At 36.0% G+C, this 20,618-nt stretch overlaps 2 long non-coding RNA genes across 4 annotated transcripts in view; one reads left to right on the top strand and one right to left on the bottom strand.

Moving 5' to 3' along the window:
* LOC110484030 (uncharacterized) overlaps positions 1–7,702 on the bottom strand; it is a 32,974-nt gene extending 25,272 nt beyond the window's left edge. Inside the window, exon 1 of the long non-coding RNA XR_014954748.1 lies at positions 850–7,702. This is a non-coding gene — a long non-coding RNA (uncharacterized LOC110484030). The remainder of the gene's footprint in view (positions 1–849) is intronic.
* Positions 2,160–20,618, top strand: part of LOC146767550 (uncharacterized) — a 42,683-nt gene continuing 24,224 nt past the window's right edge. For all 3 annotated transcript variants that reach the window (XR_014954747.1, XR_014954746.1, XR_014954745.1), the window contains exons 1-2: positions 2,160–2,206; positions 2,378–2,464. This is a non-coding gene — a long non-coding RNA (uncharacterized LOC146767550). The remainder of the gene's footprint in view (positions 2,207–2,377; positions 2,465–20,618) is intronic.

Genomic DNA, 20,618 nt, shown 5'->3' with positions numbered 1-20,618 from the left:
AGTCCAGAAAGTTGACATGATACTGAAATTAGAAGATGAATGGTGAAAGGTTAATGAAAGTTTAATAAAGGCAAGTAGACACACAGACAACTCATGAATGGTATCTCAGAGTGGAACTATTCTGTAGCTGATAATCAATGATTCATATATCCTATAAACAAAGTGGGGCATTCTGCTAAGTAAGTAGGCCTCTGGGTATATAACAAAAGAGAAGTTTTAAATTTTAATTAATAGAAGGAGTATTTGCCTGACAATGAGAGGTACCTTTCACAGTGAGCTCAATGGTAAATTAGGACTAAAAATGAGAATAAAACCTGAGGTTGTGTTCCAAGGATTCATATAGCAAACTTCAATTAACATTAACAAGATATATTTCATTACATCAAAATGAAGTTTTAAGAGGTGAATTTTAAATCCTGACAAAGACTTCTGCAATGGGACAAACTAGGATTGTAAGGAATAATCAGTTTGAGTAATTAAGGTGTTAAACTTGTAAGGGATGAGCTCTCAGGAAGATTCAACTCTCCTTTTTTGTATGGCCACACAGAAAACTGGTGAATTTCACACACACACACACCCCTCTCCCTAAGCAAAATACCTTCATAAACTTAGAATATGTCCACACAGAATATAATTGTTGGAAAAATATCTATCCTCTTCATGTTCTCTAGGTTGACATTTTACTCAGAATCCACATCCATACAGCTGAACTGATTTCCTCACTGAAGCCAGTGGGTAATTTTCTATTTGTTTGAACAGAAGAGAGACATTTATGTAGTCTGTGATATCAGAAGAGAGACAAGATATATTTTCCCTATCAATATCTTTCTTGAATCACTTATACCTTACCTGTTTGCCCTGAAGAATTCTGTTCTCAGAAGTCCCTCATGCATCACTTTCTCTTTTCTGTACATGTAACATTCTTTCCTTCCTTAGAATTTTCTCTATCTGCTTGTGTCCCCTCTGACCTCCAAACCTTTTAACTCATCCTTCCTCCTGAAAGGGAGACAATCTTTTCTTCCTCTTCAAATACTTTTGCTTGGTCCTAAAAAGTCATCACAAATCCCAGCTTCACTCATATTATACTCCCTTCCTCCTATTCAGCATTTCTGGCTTTCATTTTAATACTTCTGCCTCTGTGTGCCATGTCCCTGAAGTCCTGCGAAATCGACTCTAACCTCTTCCCGTGCCGTCCCACTCCATCCCCATCCACCCACTTCTGCAACTTTGCCTGCCAGGACTCTGAAGCTTTTCCTCTCTCCTCTTTGGAAAGTCTTTCTCTCTCTTCATGCTTCCTGGTCCCACTACTCCTCTCTCAGTGACCTCCTGCTTGCAGTTGCTCCCCGTCAGATCTGCCTCACTGACACCTGACAAGGTGCCTCAGCTGCCCCTCTGCTTGCCTCAGTTTCCCCACTGCCAGCAGGTGCTTCTCCTGTGCAGTTTATCACTGCTTCCTCTCTCTGGGACTCCCAGGAGCTGGCATGCATCACCAAGAACAGGTTTTTCTGCATGCTGGCATTTTTCTGCTCCTCAGCAACTCCAAACCCTACCTCCTAGGCAAGGCTACTCTCATTCTACACTGTGGTAGGAAAACCCCATTTTTCATGGGGTGAGAGTTAAGGATTTCACAGTAAAATATCAAACTTTAGAGGGTAAAAAAGTGACTCAGCCATGCAGATAGTAAAAAAAAATACATGTTTTACTAAACTATTCTTTCTCTTATACTGTATGTTTGGAAAGAACAGAAAAGTGGTTGATAACTTATATAACAATATAACAAAGTTACAACTTTATAATTGAAGTTATAAAGTTATAATTTATAAAAGTTAAAATATAACTTTTATAACAACATAACAATGATACTTCATTGTCTTTGGAATATTTGAAGGTCTACATATATTTGATTATAAGACAGAACATTTTTTCTAATTTGTAATAGGATAGAGCAAAAGATTTCTTTCTGTTCCGAGGAGTTTTAAAAGTTACTCCAATTTGTTGATTAATCAGTTAAATTAAAAGGTTGACTTATTTAAGTAACTTCACTATAATGTAAAATGTCTTTTTGAAAGACAATCCACTGAACTTAGCCACAGTGGGAGGTCTCCAGCCCTGTTACAGCAGTGATTTCTGTGTACTTCTTCCCAACTGGAGCACTTATGAAACTAAACCTCCTTCCCAAAATAGTTCAGATGGTTCACCTCTTTCAGTAAGTTGCTCCCTGTTTTGCCAGCTGCCTGGGCACGATAGGCCTAGATACTTTACGCTTGCCAGACATATTTCTGTCTTCTGTTTGCACAGACTTTGCAAATCTTTGTTTTGACATATGTTAAGGATTTGTTTTATTAAATGAACTGTTTGTATCTTTATTCTCTCATAGTTTCTCCTGCCTTTATCCTGCTTAATGTGACAATACAGGGGACTTTTTCTGTCTTCTAAGGACATGTAATACTTCAGCAGCCATATGGTAAGACTTACATCTTGTTCTGAGTTTTCTTCTGGTTCCTTTTTTCACTGAAACTTTGGGGAATTTTACTGGGAGTCGTCATAACTAGTTTTCAGCATTTCCTTGGCAACTCTGTCTTGCCTGCTGCTTTCCCAGGTTTAACTAGATGATAAAATATCTAGTTCTGAGCATCATATTTCTCTGGCAAGGTCAATAATTTCTTAAGTGAGGTTCCATTTAACATTTCTAAAAGTACTCTGTCCATCTATGCCTTGATTCTTTTTCCGTTTTAAAAAATTTGAATGTTAATGCTTACAAAAAATTAATAGTGAGATATATGTTCCCAAGTTGGAATGATTGTTTCTTGATTAAATATTCAAAATCTAAACATGGAAGTTACCCTTTTTCTTATTTGTCATGTTCTGAAGCTAACCTACATTTTCTTTCATCACACTCAAATCCTCCACAAGTTGTTAAAACATTTGTGAAAACTACATGTTGTTCATAAGAAATGACGAAATTTTTGTTCCTGGAATGTGGCAGCAGCTCTCTGGCCGCAGAAAGCAACATGCAACTTTCCCAGGCATTGTCCTGGGAAGGCTGTGAGAAGATCAGAGAAAAAAATGATAAACAATTCTTGTCTTAGCTTGCTGCACCTGTTGTTGTGAACATGTGGAATGTGTTATGGAGATCTGTTTAGAAAAGGGTGATTTCTTAATTGTCCAGTGGTGATTGTATTTGGAATCAAAGACCAATTAGGTCAAACTGTATCAGACTGTCTGTAAGGGCGATGGGTTTCTTAATAAGTATAGTATAATAAAGTGATTGATCAGCCTTCTGAGAATCATGGAGTCAATGCTGATCATTACCCAGCTGGGGGTGGGCCTGTGGTGACAATGGAACAATCAAGAAACCTACTCCTTTTTACTGTATAATAGTAATCATACTATATAATAGTAATCACTGTCATTTATTGTTGGATACCTAGACAAATATGTAAAAATGTGGTTCAGATCATGGTTGCTATCTGCATGACACTAAAATTTAATTTTGAGAAAATTAACTTTGCTTGCCTGTGTACATGAAGAAAGGCCAATTTTCAGTGCAGTCAGCACTATCAGTATAAAACTTATTATGGGTAATAACATTATTGTAAAAAAGATTCTTAAAAAATAAAGATGATGTAATACTTGTGTACACCACAGAATAAAACATGCTTTAAATGAAGTAAGCTAATTTTATTGATGGTGTCAAAGAAATGTAAGTCTTTCTTGATGAAAAATCTAAATTGAGCCCAGGCAATGGTCAGCAGTACATCCTGAAATTTATGGAAATTTAGTACATAATACAAAAATCTGTGCTACTTTTTATAGGCATTTGAATGCACCAAACTAGATCCCTCAACAGAGTATATGTATAAATCATAACTATTAAGTTGCTTTTAATAAAATGTAACCAGTGATCTATGTCAGCATTGTAAAATACAGAAATATAGATATAAACCTAAGACTGTTTCTAAGTTGTGTTATCACGTCTTCTTCTCATCTGCATATGTCTACAAAGGACTGCTCCAAGTTTGATTTACACTTTTTTCCTGTTTCTTGGCCTAAGACAGATCCTTAATGTTACTTAAGCTCATTTTTGTATTTAGTGAATCTAATTAACATGGTAAACATGATCTGAAGGACTGTAACTATACACACAAATGATGACTTATAGTACTTGGAATGTAAAAGCTCCTGACAGCTGCATATATGACAGCTAGCATATATACTAGCTCAGGTTAGACTGGACATTCAGCAAAAAGTGCAAAATCTGGTCTATAGTAATTTCTTTACCTGTATAATGACAATATACTGCGTTGATCACATACCAGGCTAAAATACAATTTGTTCTTCACTGGAGACAAAACTCATGGAAGAAAATAATCTTTTAGGTACAGATATGTTGTTCAAAAAGAAACCCCAGACATCTCACTGGTATAGTTCAATTAAAGCATATTTGCCTTTACAAAGACAATATCTACTGTGTTCTAGTAGAAAAATGAATGCCAGCTAACAATCTAAAAGCAATAAACTTAAATTATAGTAAAAGTCAATTAGTACACCAATTAGTCTACATTGCAAGGAACTTACATGAAAAACCTTATTTTTCACTGTCATACAAGGTGTGGAGGAATGAACTCTGTCGTTCAGAATTCACTAATAATTATAAAGGGGAGTTTGACGGATTATGATGCGACTCCATAAAGTAGTAATGCAAAATAGCTACTCACCAAATGGTAAAAGCTTTTATATTTCAGCAGCTTTTAAAAGGGTACACATGGTAATAGAAACTCACTTTGCAATAAGACAAATAAATCTGGGGATGCATATGCTTTGTGTCAGTTTCATGTGGTTCCTAAACAAGATTTTTACTGAAAATGTTCTCAGTGCAAAAGACAATAACATGGAGAAAGACACATTAATCAAGTACAACACGCAAAAACCAAGACCACTACTTTATTCTTTTGGGAATGGCAAAAAAATTTAATAATCTGTTAAAAGCCACAGAGTTCACTATCCAAGAGTGTAAAAAGTATTGTAAAGGCAAAGACTACATTAAGCAAATATCACAGGCATGAAGAGACCTTACAATTAATTTCATAGTAGAAGATAATCAGCTTTTTGGTTTGAGTTTAATTTCAAAACAGAAGCATCTGACTTCTAAAAGAGCTGGACATCCAATGTTCAGCCTATGTTTGTTTCCATTTGTTTCTTCCAGCCCTTGGCTGGGATTTTGTAAGGCTTGAACATGAGCAAATTGCAATCTACTGCTTATTTTTGGCTGAATTCTTCATTTGGCTTTTATTCTATAAAAAGCATAAGCAGCCTTTGTGGAAGGATCATGAAAACATCTAATTATTTATCTCCATGTAATGATAGTATGAATTAATATTACATACAAACTATTTTCACTTAAACGAGTAAGTGAAGGTCCCCAGTAAGCAGTTTTACTAAATGAGTCTCAAGAAACCCAATTCTGGCTGAAAATATTTGGGCTGTGACTTTTCTGTGCCTGGAAATTGGTTTTACTCAAAGTAAACATCAGATCTGACTCTTGATCTTCCTTGAGTCCAGAATGTCATCTGACCTTTCTTCCTACTTTGAGTTTTGGTACAACTACCCTTAGTGTAATCCTTCCATTAATTTATACCATTTTTTCTCTAATAATTTTAATTATTTTTATAACTTTTTTTTGTAAATGACTCTTTGCTTTTCATCGGGAAAACTGATAAAGGAAAATATCAATGAAATAGGGAAAATGAAAGCAGAAAAACAAAACTAAGGACACTATCAGTGATGTAGAATTCTAGACAACTAAAGAGTGGCAGAAAATATGTTATGAGTTCTAGAAAATGTCCAACCTTGGATGAATTGTTTAATGTCTAATGCTTTTGGAAAAATACACATTTACTCCATATATTTATTGAAATAATTTCCTTGGAAATAATTGCCACACCATGAGGCATTCTTGACAATGGAGGATGCGGTGATGACAACATTTTTTAAACATTTTTAATGTTTTGTTTGAAGTACATGAGTTTTTGAAACACATTTATGAGAACTGTCTTTCAAAACATGCAAAGTGGCTGAGAAACCTCAAATACAACCCATGCCCCCAGGATTTGCTTCTGCCACAAGTGTGTCTGAGAGAGAACAGAAAACCAGTGTGGTGCTTGTTATAACATCCCCTGGGTTTTGGTATGTTCAATATATTATAAGGATGAATAGTGGGTTTAAAGTAGACAAACAAGTTACCATGTAAGCTAATGGTCCCCTGTGTTTCTGTTGTGTGTAGTTACGTGGGGGGGAAAAGCCCACGCTTTTCACAGTTAATTCAATGTTTTGGATATTTTGAACTGTAAAGAAGGCATCTTTAATAGACATTATGTGGATGGTTGTTGCAGTTTTCCCTTCCAAACTTTCCAGAAGTGTTTGGGAAGATTGCAAGAACCACAAACAAGCCCCACTTAGTAATTCTTTATTCCATGAGAGCATGCTAGTAGGTTAGCCCCGATATTTTGCCTTCAGTACTTACTCATCGCTAGCACAGGGATATTGTCTTCAGATATGTCAATGTAAATCTGAATATACCTTCAAGATCATCTGACTGATGTGCTGTAGACCACTTCAAAAATTGTCTCATAGTTACAAGGGCTATATAGAAGGTTCTATATACAAGGACTCATTGAAGAATCTGGGAAGCGTGTCTTCATGAAAAGATGCCTTAGAATGATAGTACTGACTTTGAGAGTCAAATATAACCTAGTGGTACTGCCAGTATATACGAATTATAGTCATAATTGGAGATGGAATACATGATTCAAGACCTGCACACAAGAAGGCTCTGATAAGGAATGTGTAATGTTATTGGCAGTGTTTAGTTGCATGGAGGTAGTAATGGATGCCAAATGTTCTTGAATTCTTTTCCTGGTGTACATTTTCCAATGCATTTCTAATGTGATCCCTTATTATTTAGTTCTCTCTCTATTTGATGAAAGCATAAATTAAGATAAAGTGCATCAAGGTTACTGATGCTTTCTGATAATAAACTAAAACTGTTGATTAAGCGGATGATGAGTTTAAGTCAACATTCTTTGTATTAAAATGCTTGATGTAGATTTATGAACTAACCTCACAAAAGTTTCACAAGTATAAAATAAATTTAAATTATGATAAAGAATATTTTACTTTAGCATAATTTAATATCTACAGTTTTAATATAGAAAGTCATTTAAGTAAGAAAGGATATAATTAAGCCCTATCAATATACAGAACTGTTTATTTTCCAGATTAAAACATCAGAAGTATTCTTGGTCTTTCATCTTGGTTAGGCAGTGCATTTGTTTTGGATTTCCATGGGTATTTAAAATATATTATCTGTTTGAATGAATCTCTTTTTTTTTTTTCATTTTTAAAGAACAATATAAGAAATAAGCTTTGCCATCTCTATGAAATTTACAGGTACAAAAAATTCTCCTGTTCTTCCCTTCCTGGGACATGAAATAAGAGGGGTTTTTTTTATAATGAAGCAGTTATTTTATGCTTCTTTTGCTGCCTCTTATTTTCCTTTACCAAAGTGTTTCCACCTTTTTTCCAGGCTGCTCCTTAGGCCAGGTGAGACAAGTTGTCTATTAAAAGGTCTATTTACGTGAGGCTGCTCAGTTAAAGAGGTGACTTTGGAGCCAGTTTTGGAAGGATTAATGTGGTTTTTCTGGGAATCTTTCAAGTGAATCCTCTTCTTTATAGCTCATCTCCATTTCAGAGCACAGAATGTTTGTGGACAGCCTTGGGTACTGGCTGCCAGTGCTTCAGCTTGCTACTGCCTCTTCTGGTGACGAGGCCTTTCTAGATTATCCTTCATGTGGCTTGATACAAAACACCCCATTCCTCTTTTCTGAACTCAGCTTGGAGTCTGGTGATTTTGTGGCACCATGTGGATGAGAAATGTTGTTTCACAACATTGGTTTCACTACATAGCTTTTTCAGGATGGGCTTATCAAATACTTATTCACAGGACAGTATCCCTGCTGGTCCAGGTTCCTTTGAATTTCACTTTCTTTCTAGGAAACATATTCAGTTTAACAATATTTTAAAAGTACTTTTAAGTGATGGATTTTATGCAACTCCAAATTAGCAAACATCAACAATGAATATTATTCCTTTTCTTTCTGCAAACCTTCCTCCTCATACTTTGCATTCAGCCCATAGTGTTCAGAGATTAGCTCATTACAGCTAAGGGAAAGAGAAGGAAAAAGAAAGGTTTGAATGTGTCCAAGAACTGTTCAATATTCTCAGCAGTCACATAAATAACATTAAAAAGAATAGCATGCTTTCCATCATAACAAAATCTAAGGTCATCCAGTGTTGTTTGAAATAAAAATAACACAGAATTATTTTACTATTAAACTGAAAAGCTTGCAGCTGACAGCAGTTCATTATTTTTGGAGTTATTGTGTTAAGATCCTGCAAATCTACTTGTAATGCTAAATAAGAATGATCCATGGATTAAAAATCAGTGAAGAGCTTTACAGAACACAGCAAATAAAATACAATAGGAACCTTACACCTCAGATACAGGATGAGTATAATCTCCACAACAGACAAGATGAGCAAGATCTACACAGGCTAAGAGAAATTAATCAAAATGTACTGCAATGCTTGGCCTGAAATCTGGAAATGTTTTGAAAAGTCAATAAAGGAAGCCTTATCCCCAGTAGGAGTAAATCCATCAGATATGTCCACTCACATCAGTTGAAGATCTGCCCCAATGTTTGTAAAATTAATGGACTACACTATATTGCTTTCATTTTTATGCTGGTAAGCTGGAAAGGTAATTAGTACACAGCTGCATCCCCAAAAGTATTGTCTAATAGAACTGGGTTTTTTCTGTAACCATGTGTGAAAACATACAGAAAGAAGCTAAGAGCCAGAGGGATGGATTATCCACCAAGGCCAAATAAGTTTAAACTACTGCTTTCCCAGTTTGGGGGAAAACCAATATATTGGTGAGTGAAACAACTCAGGAAGCTAAAATGAAAATAAACATGGGAGGGGGAAGAGGAAAGACCTAGTTCTCCTTTATACAAGAACTGATATTTCTTTTAATTTTTAACTAATGCAACAATTTCTACTTTATAAATCAGAAAAGTATTTACTTTGAATAGAAAAAATATACAGCAAATGCTACACTAAATAAGCAAATATGTTTCAGGGATAGAAATAATTATGGACTTGCTACATAACACTGAGGATTTTTGGTTTTGGTTTAGTACAGTATAGCTCTAATTTAATTTTATTTTTTCTCAATGCACTGAAATGCACTAAACCAAGGAATTAATAAAGAAAGACTATTAATGGGAAAATAGAGAAAAACATCGTTAACTCCAACTTAGTTCAGAGGTGAGCAATTCCTATCAAAGCAGGAAATAGTAAGTCCTTATCTCATAATTAAAGTGATTGAGTAGGAAACATCAGGGGAATATTCTAAATACAGCTAGTTAACAAAAGCAAAGCAGAAAACAGTGTGGCTATTCACTGGATAAATCAGTACAAAAAGTAACCCGATCCTTCAAGTCAAAATTCGACTCACTGACCAGCTAGATTTGGTATGTTTACAATGCTGAAAATCATACCTTTTGAAATGAAAAGTGTGGAAAATAGACTGGTGTCTTCTTAGTGAAATTGATATTACATAGAACCATTGTTCTAGCTTAAAATTAAAATACAAATGAGATTTTCAAAGGCACCTAAGGGAATTAAGGTCTCCAGCTCCTGTTAAATTTTATTAGGCTTTAGGGCTCTAATTCCCTCATGCTTTGACAATCTCAAACTAAATATTTATCTCCTCTCTGCATCTTGTGCCCTTTCTACCACATTCAGAGATACCACTGCTCTCTTGGGCATACCAGGATTGTGTAGTATGTTCTCAACCATTTTATCTGCTTATGCCAAGAGGAGTTAACCAAATGTGAAGGTATATGAACTGTTTGTTGTCTAAGAAATGAAACTGAGTTGAAGAATCAGGACTTTAAAATATTGATCCTGTTATTTACAACCAATGTATGTTCCAGCTAATGTTGGACATTTGCCTCTTTCCAAATTATATTGTCAGCTCTTTGAATTTATCCTGCATAACTAACATCCTCTACAGTGTAAAGTTGGAAAGAATCTGTAAAGGTTGGTAGAATCGACCCAACAAACAGCACAAAAAGGCAATATTCACCTATGATCTGTTCTCCATACAATGTTTTTCATTGAGTACTTGAGTATCTCTTTCCAGAAAACCGACTTGCACTTAGACCAAATGATTTATTATTCCACAAAATGTACTTTCCTATTAAATGATCAAACATTTTGTATCTTGTCCTGTTTCTTAGGTTTTTACTTCACTTCTCAGGACTTTTTTGGCTCCAGTACTTTCCTGGGAATCACACTTAGCAAAACCATGAATAATGAAATGCTATCTGCTCATCTCCTCTGCACACTATGGATGCAAGTGGAAGGCTTCATCTAAATGACCTAGGCAAAAGGAGTTAATGCATTCTACAAACTGCACAAAGAAAGCAAAATGGTCTGAACATATCTGGCCCTTGGTATTGGAACACATGGTGTCAGTAATAATATCAGAATTTCTATAAGATTCTAGGTTCCTATTTTAAAAATACTTTAAGGAGATGTGGTCTAAAATCCTTCTGTACCTTCTGTACACTTCTTTTGCAAATTAAAATTCCTTTCCTATGTGTTGCTATCTAAATATGCAGCTTTCATCATTACAAAAAGCAGTAATGCATGCTATTAGTAAAATCTTAAATTAGTGGAATTACTCTTTTCCCATGTAGCAAATGATAGTTTGAGAGGGAATAGCCTCAAGTTGCAGTAGGGGAGGTTTAAACTGGATATTAGGAAAAATGTCTTAATTGAAAGGTTTGTCAAGCATTGGAACAAGCTGCCCAGAGAAGTGGCTAAGTGACCATCCTTGGAGGTATTTAAAAGATATGTAGATGATGTGCCCAGGGGACACAGCTCTGGCAATATTAGGTTTACAGTTAGACTTGATGATCTTGAAGCTTTTTCCCAGCCCAAATGATTCTATTATTTTATGACTGCCTACAGCATCCCCAGATAATTTCTAAACTCTTTGAGCTCAATTTATAAAGAAACAAGTACAGTGAGTACATGGACATTTTAAATTCTGCGTTATAGCCCATCTCTGCCTGTTGGGTCTCCTATTAGCAATCAACAGATATCAGAATAAAACTGCAAATATGAAGTTGAGTTAAATCAGCTTTTTAGAATATCCCATTAAAATACCAAATAATCATTTTCCTTCTTTCCTTAATAATCCATTTTATGATATGGCATAGAATTTAAATCAACAGCTGATATCTACAACCTTAATAGGCTTCTATCTTGTTAATTCCCTTTGGACAGAGGTCATCTTTTCTATGGCAACGTCTTCTTCCATGGAACATCTGGGAATTACCATCAAATGATTTATCTGGGTCTTGTTGTCATTCTTCTGGTAAAGACCTAAAACTGGTCATTTTACAACCTACCAAAATCTGCATTTGTTTCAGTGGGCCCTTGTTGAAATCTGATTTGAATCTCTTTCCTTAAAGGGACATCATACACTTAGCTAACTGCTATAGTTCACAAAATTTAATGTTGCGTGTTTTGTATCTGATACACTAGAGGCAACTTTTCAAGTTCCTGCAGCTGCACAGCCTAAATCTTGGCACAATCTACTAATATATCTGAGACAGAAATATGACCCCATAAAAGTAGAGTATTATGAGCACTAAAGCTCTGCTATGTCTCAGTCAAAATATCAAGGTTTTTTACTGTAGTATTCCACTCAGTATTCATGGAATAGAGAGTGATTAAAGAACCACTCTTGCTCTTGGTGCGCCGATTCAATAATTATTGTCTTTGTTTCTTTAATATATGTGCAATGTCTCATCCCACACAAAACATGATATCATAAAGTTAAGATAATAGTAGAGTGAGACATCTTTCACAATGGCAGTAACAAACTCTGGGTGGTTTTTCAATGTTTATGAACATCAGCATTGTATTCATAAACTTATTTCAACCTTGCAGAAATTTACACTTCTACACTAAAAAAGAAAAAAATTTCCTTAGAATGACTAAAGTAGAGCAGGATAAAGACAGGTAAATGTGCTCTTTAATTACTTTTATGCATGCAGACCTCAAGGGATAGAAGAACAAAATATCTTCTGCAATTTTGGAAGACAAAGAGGTGCTTCTAAATAGCTTTAGCACTGTCTGGGCTCCTTCCAGAGCATCCACAGCTGCTTTGCTGCTCAGGTTCTTCTACTATTTCATCTCTTAACTTGCTTTTGTCATCTACAGTATGTATATGCTGCTTGTCCTGGGAGTTTCTAGTACTTACATTGGACAGCTTACACAGGGCAGACATCAGGGCTCCTTCCAGTCAATGGGATTGTTCTCCCTCTGTGTCACAAATCCCAGCTGATGTTTCACCAGAGGGACACTCCTGCCTCCATCCTGCCTTGGACTATGTTACAGCCATGGCAGCATCTTGAAATAATGCTTTCCTGTAGTGATGGAGATTGATGTTAAAAAGACTTTTAAAGTGATTAAAATGTTTTGCTATTTTATTTAATTTTTAAAAGGCTATTTTAAGAACATAAAACTCCAGGGCATTTTATGAGAAGAAATACTTTGTTTAACACTACTTCATATAAAGGACATTTAAAATCTAATGTTATTAATATCTTCTTGGTTGAATGCCAGCACATTTTTGGCTAAAATGATTGATCACAGTGCTTAAGAAAAAGTACCCTCTCATTCCTGTGCACTGAAGTTCTGATCCAGGAAATCAGAGTATAAATGGATGATCCCTCCAGCTGCTTACCTTTTCTTTCTTCTTACTCAGTGTGTAGTTTATGAGTCTGGGAGATCCCTGCAATGATCTGACTCTACTGGGATCTTTTATTAATTGCTGTTTTTAGTACAGACTCTTTTCTACTCCAGATGTTCATGAAGTCTAATGCGCACTAGGAATATCTTGTTAAAATTAAACTATACTACTCACTACACACATCAGTTATTTGTATGGAAGCTCCACTTCATCTAAGTACAGAAAAGGTAGGAAAGACCTTTATTTTATTTTTTTTCTGTAAATCCTGTCAGGCTAAGGTTTCATGAGACACTATGAAAAATTTCCCTCACATATATTTGTCACACATTCTGCATTCCCTTTCATTACTAATTTTATTTTATTAAAATTGCAATTGACTCTGTCTGGCAAGACTATTTGTATTGATTTACAACTTATAATGAAATACAAATTAGTGCAGTTTCTGAGTTAATTGCACCTTTGGCCTTGTTTTTGACTGCAGTAAGGTTTTTCCAATCAGTCTCAGACACCTGGCCATCAACCTTCTGGGTCCAGCATTCTTGCCCTAGACATCTCTTGTCTCCTCTCTGCAGACTAGTGACAAAAATGCTAAGTACTTGGGATCTTTCTATTCAGTTTGACAACTCAGCAAGTCCAGGATCAGGTAAAAATCCAGCCTCTCTCTTTCAGGAAATGACAGCATAAAGTAAAAATCTCCAAAATTGTCTTATTTAGAAAAGAAATATTACATAGAAAACAGATATTAAGAGAATAAACACATCTGAACATGTCCTCCTCGTCTGGGAGCTGACAAAAACTAAGATGCAGAACTTGACAAGGTTAAGGTCAAATCCATAAAAGGATTTATGTGTCTGGATCCTCTTCAGTAGACTCCAATACACAAGGGAGAGAATCAAAAACCTTGCTTACAGTCAGAGAGAATCATAATCCCTCACTGGGAGTCAAAGCCTGGTGCTCTTTCTTGAACAAAAACACATGGAAAGATTGGTGTTAAGAGAGAAAGATTCTCCCATTACCTCTCCACTTTTAAAACACATCTCCACGTTTGTAAAACATCAAGTAGTTAAAATAAAGGGAGATGAGAAGTGGGGATGATGGGGGAAAGAAGGAAATAGCATCTACAGGCTTAAATCTCTCTTGTAGTCACCAGCTTAGTAATTTTTTCTCTGTTTCTGTTCAACTGAAGCCAAAAAATTGTTGCTAAGATGTCCTAGGAAGTCCCTAGTCTCTCTAATGCATACAATATGATACAATGCCATTTAAGACCATTATATTTGCATCTGTTTAGTCCCTAGCCAATACATCCATCAGTACTTGTAAAGTCCTGTGTCTCCCAAAACTAGGAAAATCAGGAGTGTGTGTCTGTCATTTGCTGCAATTCTGTTTGAAGGCCCAACCTTAACCTAAAACCCATTCCAAGATCTTCTACGCATGGCTGTGCTGCTTCACATTGCTTATCTCTCAGAATACCTGTATTCAAAAAGAAGGATATTTTTACCCAAGAAGGTAAAAGGGTAGGATGGGCAGAATGGCAGCACAGCTCAAAACACTTCAGTTCTTGACTGATACCTTTCTTTCTTCTTTTCTGTTTCTCTCTGCATCCTCACTTGGAGAGTGCAGGAGGATCTTTGCAGGAGCATGGATGTTGGAGTCCAGGACATCCCTCTGGCTGCCCTGGCTGTCTCAAGACCCTGGCAGGGGTCTCAGAGACCTTGGCATGAAGTCAAAAACAGCTGTGGCTTCGATTTTAGCCCATGGAAAACTGCCAACTCTGGATAAGGAATTATAAGTCACAAGGGTTTTAGTAGCATGATATTTGAACTAACACAGAGTGGAAAAGTAGAATTTTGGGATTTTTAGAATGGGGCTCAAGGGGGTACAAGATGGAGGAATTTGAGTGTGTCCTAGCCTTCTTCTCCTTCTTCTTCATCCTCCATGTCTTGGTGTGATGGTGGCACGTTTCTATTGGTTTAGAGATTCACAGTTTAACATAGATTATGGGAATTGGTAACAAATTGTAAACATAGTATATGTAACTTTTGATATAAAAGGTAAACACCACCCAACAGGGGAGGGCAGATGGCCATGGCCTCCTTGCTAGCTAGAGCTCAGCATGTCAGAGAAAGAATGTTTAGATTAGAAGAATAAACAACCTTGAAAGCATAATCAGAAGCATTCCAGGCTCCTTCTTTGTCTGCGTTCAGGCTAAGGGAAGCAAAGACTCTTTACGATCTCTCTTGGGGTCACCCTCACTTAGGAACCCTGAGAGAGAAATCCACACATGGACAGTTAACATTTCCCTCATGAAAAAATACCCAAACCAGAAGCCTGGCCTGTTCAGCTACTTAGAAAAAGTATGGCTGAAACCTTTCTATAGAATATATCAATAACAGGGGTATTCTTATGAGGAGTTGAGAGGCTGCATGATAGCAGTCAGGAAGAGGTTTCCTCCCACTTGGAGGGTTTGAAGTGCTGAAGATAATAATAGAAATGGACATTAGCTAAAAACCCTTCTGGGAACCCTTGGCTGGAAACTCTGACACCTTTCATCTCCTGGGCTAGGAAGCAAACAATCGAGGATTTTGTTTGAAAGATTTTCTTTTGTGCCAAAAAGAAAGCCAAAAATCTGAGGAGTGAGAGGCTGTCAGTAATGCCTGGAGTCAGGATATGGTGTGTGGAAAATACAGTTGAGAGGGTAACATCAAGGAGACTGACAGAGCTCGTAGATTCTTATGTCTTCCTCTTATTTATTGTACAGCTCTGATGACAGATCAGGTATCAGAATCTAAGTAGTTACTATTAAGTAAAACTAGTTAATTTTCCTAGGATTATCACTAGACATTTGATTAAAAAAAATTAAAAGCAGTCAGCCACTGACATTATTATTGAGATGTTTTGACCTTTATATATTATTGAAATGTTTCATGAAAGCATCCTGGGAGACAAGGCCTACTAGAGTTTGTTATTTGTGTTTATATTTAAAAGTTTGTTTATAGTTCTATTACTATCAAGAAGAGTAAAGTATCCTAATGCTGCTGACAAATATTAAGAATATTCCAAATAAGTAGTCCTTTTAAGTTTACCTTTTTGTTCTATTGTATTTGCTTTAGGCACTAATGTTTTTCTCAGGCAGTCCTAATTCAGATATGGTTAAATTTAGAATTTCTAATTTTTATTGCTGACAAAAACCACACATTAAATATACATCAGCTATATCATCATTTGTCATCTACACTGATGATAGTACAATTAAATACTAACCTTGTAGAAGACTTCTTAAACACAGGTAATATTCTTATGCAACCCTTTTCATAATTCTATTTTCCCTTTTGTCCAGTGGATAATGCCATTAGCAGTTTTAAATATCCTGTACCTTTCCATAATTCAGTCATGTTCTAATGAGACTTACACCTATATTTTCCATTTGTAGCCTTTTAAAAATTAGACTAAGGTCAGAAAGCAAGGCAATTCCTTGAGCTCTATAAACATGAAAACAGGACTGTTGGATGGCATTAATTTCTTATTTTTAAGAGAATAAGCCATTTGAAGAATTTGGCACTGGAGTGAGAAGAAAATTCCAGATGGACTTTCCAGCTAAGAATATGAGCTTTTTGTGTTCCAATAGCTCTTAGAAAGACCTTGAGGTTTCAAAGACACAATCTATTTCCACGTATCTTGTAGTACTGACAGATAGCAAGGAAAGAGATGGACGACCATGGCACCATGACTGACAGATTTTTCCTTTAGAAGTGTGGCTTCCCTTGCCATATCCTTCCCACTTCTGGCTGAAGTGCACTGCATGCGCAGTGAGCATGCAAATCCCAAAACCCATTCCAATGCTTCACTGTCACATGTAAGGGAGAGAATTTATGACACTGTGCTGATTCAAAAGATGTAGCATGAGAAGTAAATATAGAAGTGGAGTGACAAATTAGTGCAAAAGGCATAACTGCAGGCTTTATTGTCTCTGTCCTGTTTGATTTACTTTGAAACTTTTAGTGTTAGTGGTGTGCAGCAAGCTCCCAAATTGCTCTGAATTAAGCCATTCCTACAGAAACATCTGTGTCATTTCCTCTCTCTACTGTTTACAAGCAAGCCCAAGGATGAAAAATCTTTCTCCTGATAAAAGATTCAAGGACTGAATAAGCAATTAAGGGATACTAGAGAGAAATTCAAAATTATAATGGGGGCAGGAATCTCTCCTGTCCCAATAGAATATTGTCATCACTGACCTACAGAAACAGGGTGTCTATTATGCTTCATCTTAGTTCCTGAATCATTGTCTAAACTGCCTTGAACAAGAGGCACAGAATAAGAGGCAGTCCTGACAGTAGCCTGAAGATTGCTCTTTTCTCCTAAGAAATTGTAGAAATTATGTCAAAATTCCTCCAGCTCAGAAGGATACCCAGATGCTAGACTATGAAACTCAGGATGCCATGTATAACATCTATACTGTGTCTGGAGGGGGGAAGAGTAGTAATGTACAAAATAAGCTTTGAATATTTCCATAGGAAAATTAGATTAGATTTGGACATAAAGAGTCTTCCATAGAGGAGAAGCAGCAGAAAAGAAAAGAGTTAGGGTTATTTTCCCTCACACTTTTTATGAGGGCTTGGTGCTGTGGTACAGGTAGGGTACAACCTGCCTGTACAACCAAACAGGCTGTACAACTGTAAAAAACAGGATTCAAGAGTGAGCAAGCAAGAAATTCCACAGACTGCAAGGATCCTGAAACTGGAACTGGTTGAAGAGTATGTGATGTATTACAAAGGAAAGACTTTGGCTGAATCATTCAGCTTAATTTTCAATAAGTTTTCAAAAAAAGTGAATAGAATGGCTTCTCTAGATTTCAGAACTGCTGTTCAGTGTCATTAATTATGCTCAGAAATCAGTTCGTACATATGATTGCATCTTGCCCTCAGTTATGTGACAACAACTTCCCCTTTAATTAAATGGGATTGCACCTGTGTAGGTAATGATACAATTGGGCCTATAATATATAATAAATACTCAATATCTTTGCCAAAAAATCATTTAGTTGCATAATTTAGTGAATGTTAAATAATTATTAGGAACATATTTACTGAAATTCAGTTGTTCAACATCTATCTTCATGCAAATTATTGTTACACTTCAATAAATATTCATAGTAATCAGTGTGTATTTAATTAACATACAATAACTTTCTCATTAAGTCTGAGTTAAATCCTTCTAAGGGGGGAGCATTTCATTTAAAGTGTTACTGGAAATCTCTCTTTGGAAACTCACATAATTAACCTTATTTTTGTTTTCTGACCAAAAGAGAGGGCAATTGATGGCTGTGAAGGATTTTCTATTCATAGTATATGATCCTGTGCTTTGATAAAAATTAAGCTAAAGCATCTGAGCACAAACAAGAATGAACTAACAAATGTTTTATTTAACTTGCCTGTGATTTAATTTATTTCAAAATAATTTATTTGGAAATCATAAAAGCTTTGAAATCAAATGACAGAACAGTAAGATTTGCAGTAAGAGACTAAGTAACAAAAAATTCAAATTACATCAGATACTAAATCTGACTGAAGATAAAATTTGATGGCATCTTTAGAAAACATGTAATTCAGTCACTCTCCAGTTTTCATTTAATTTTCACCTTGTTTTACTGTTTAATGATTTGCTTGATTAGACCTAATACTGGAATGTGTTCTTTTATTTTGGTTTATGTACAATGTTGATCTTCAATTATTAGAAATTATTTAGTTTTCATCTTTTAATCAAATTTTGTAGGATTTCCACTTTCTGTTTTCCTTATTGTTAATTTTGTTTTATGCAGAACTCTAAATTCTTTTATGGAGTAAAGCAAAGGCTTTAATATATGTGTGAAAAATAGTAATTTTCATTTATACCAATAATTTGAGATGTACCAGACATATTTCCACCCCCTTTCCAAAAAAAAAAAAAAAAAAAACCACAAAAAAACCCAAACAAAACAAAACAAAAAACAAACCAACAAAAAAAGAAAAAGAGCAGAGAGAATTAAGACAATTCTGCATTCATATAGAACAAAGACATTTCAAATACCTTTCAAAGTGTCAAAGATCAAGATGTCCTGGAATAACCTACTGAATCATACATACAACTTCTCAATTTGAGGTGATTCTTCAGTACTCCTGATGTCATTTACCACTGTCTGAGTGTTGTACACTCTAGTCTAGAGTTAGTTCTTCCTTTGCAGTCAAAACTCAATCAATCATATCAAGTAGAACAGCATCAGCTGGGAAAAGCTAAAAAAGCCAATAGCAGAAGAATTACTAGCTCTGTGGTTAAGGTATTTTCCTGGATATAGTAATGCAGAGGTTCCAATTCATCCTGCAGTCAATACAGATGAAGAGTTAATGATGTCTCTAGTAAGTAATGGCCTGTTCTAGGACACATTGCTTCCCACCAGCAACAGTGTCTGAGGAAATCCTTCACCAAGAACACTGCACTGCAACCAATGCATTCATGTGAAAGTTGAACTAGACTTTTCTGACACAAAATATTAATCAGAAGATTCACAAAAAGGTGATAAAGGCACTTTTCAAAATTGCTTCTTCTTGGGACAAAGCCACCATGTGAGCTAAAGCCGAGGCTGAGAGCCATATCTGGGGGAAGCAGATCTGCTGACATGAGCTGAAGATCTATGGATGAGGATCCTGCTCCTGGGACCATTTCTGTATTTTGTGGTGACACAGGTTTCCAGCTGGCAGAAAAGACTCCACCTGCCCCTGCAGCCTGGGGCCCTCAACCATCCTCTCCCTGGCTCTCTCTCAACATAAAACCAAATCTCAAAGTTTCTGCGTGCAGTAGAGGAGGGAGCCCTGTGAGTTCTCCTGTCCTAAATATCTTATTGTCTGCATCTAAAAAGGTGTCCTCTGGGAAGAATTGGATTAATTCAATACCTATCATGTAGCAGGGGCCACTGAGCTTTCAGATTTCCTTGGTAAATGTTGAAATCAATCAAACTACATAAAACAGCACCAAAATCTTGTTCAATTAATGAAAAACAAACAAACAAACAAACAACCCCTACAGTGAATCCAGATGAATTTGGGCACCCACGATAAAAAAGAATTTGTGCAAACATAGGAATACAAAGACATTTCAGGTGGTTTCCAACTGTCAGTCCAGAAAAGCCTGCTGTGAGTCCAGGTCACAGCTGCCACCTCCACAAAGATATTGTCAGTAGCCCAGCATAATACTAGATACCTGTGTTAAGGCAGCTGAGTCACTTCCAAATGCTATATGCTTGAAACACAGCATCAAAGAACAAATAGGTACTCTGCACTATTATTTATGTGTAGGAGAATTGTGACAGATCTCATAACAAATGAACATATACTCTGTAAGGTACCAAAAGTTTGAAGGGCTCTGAAAATAACAGGAGAGACAAATTTTCCCCCCTTTTTTATTAAAAAGGTAGGAGAACCTGCCTAGCCTTGGCACTGCTGATACCAGTCACACACCTGAGGAGCAATGAGTGTTCCAGACACAGAGCTTGTTGCCTATTCACACTCTACCTTAATGCAGATTAATTCTTCAAATTCTATAACTCTTCTGCTTGATATACATGATAATTTAAGTACTACTACCCAATGCATAAACCTTACTCAGGGCTCTTGCTTGGCTGTTTGTTTCATACTCACCACTCTTTCTTTCAAAGAGACTGTCTTTGGGGATTTAGAACAAGAACGCCTCCTTGTTA

This window comes from Lonchura striata, chromosome 4, assembly GCF_050655825.1.
Source record: "Lonchura striata isolate lonStrDom1 chromosome 4, ASM5065582v1, whole genome shotgun sequence".
In the NCBI taxonomy this organism is placed as follows: domain Eukaryota; kingdom Metazoa; phylum Chordata; class Aves; order Passeriformes; family Estrildidae; genus Lonchura; species Lonchura striata.
Note: the sequence above shows the minus strand (reverse complement) of the source record. Positions and strands in the feature narration are given on the sequence as shown.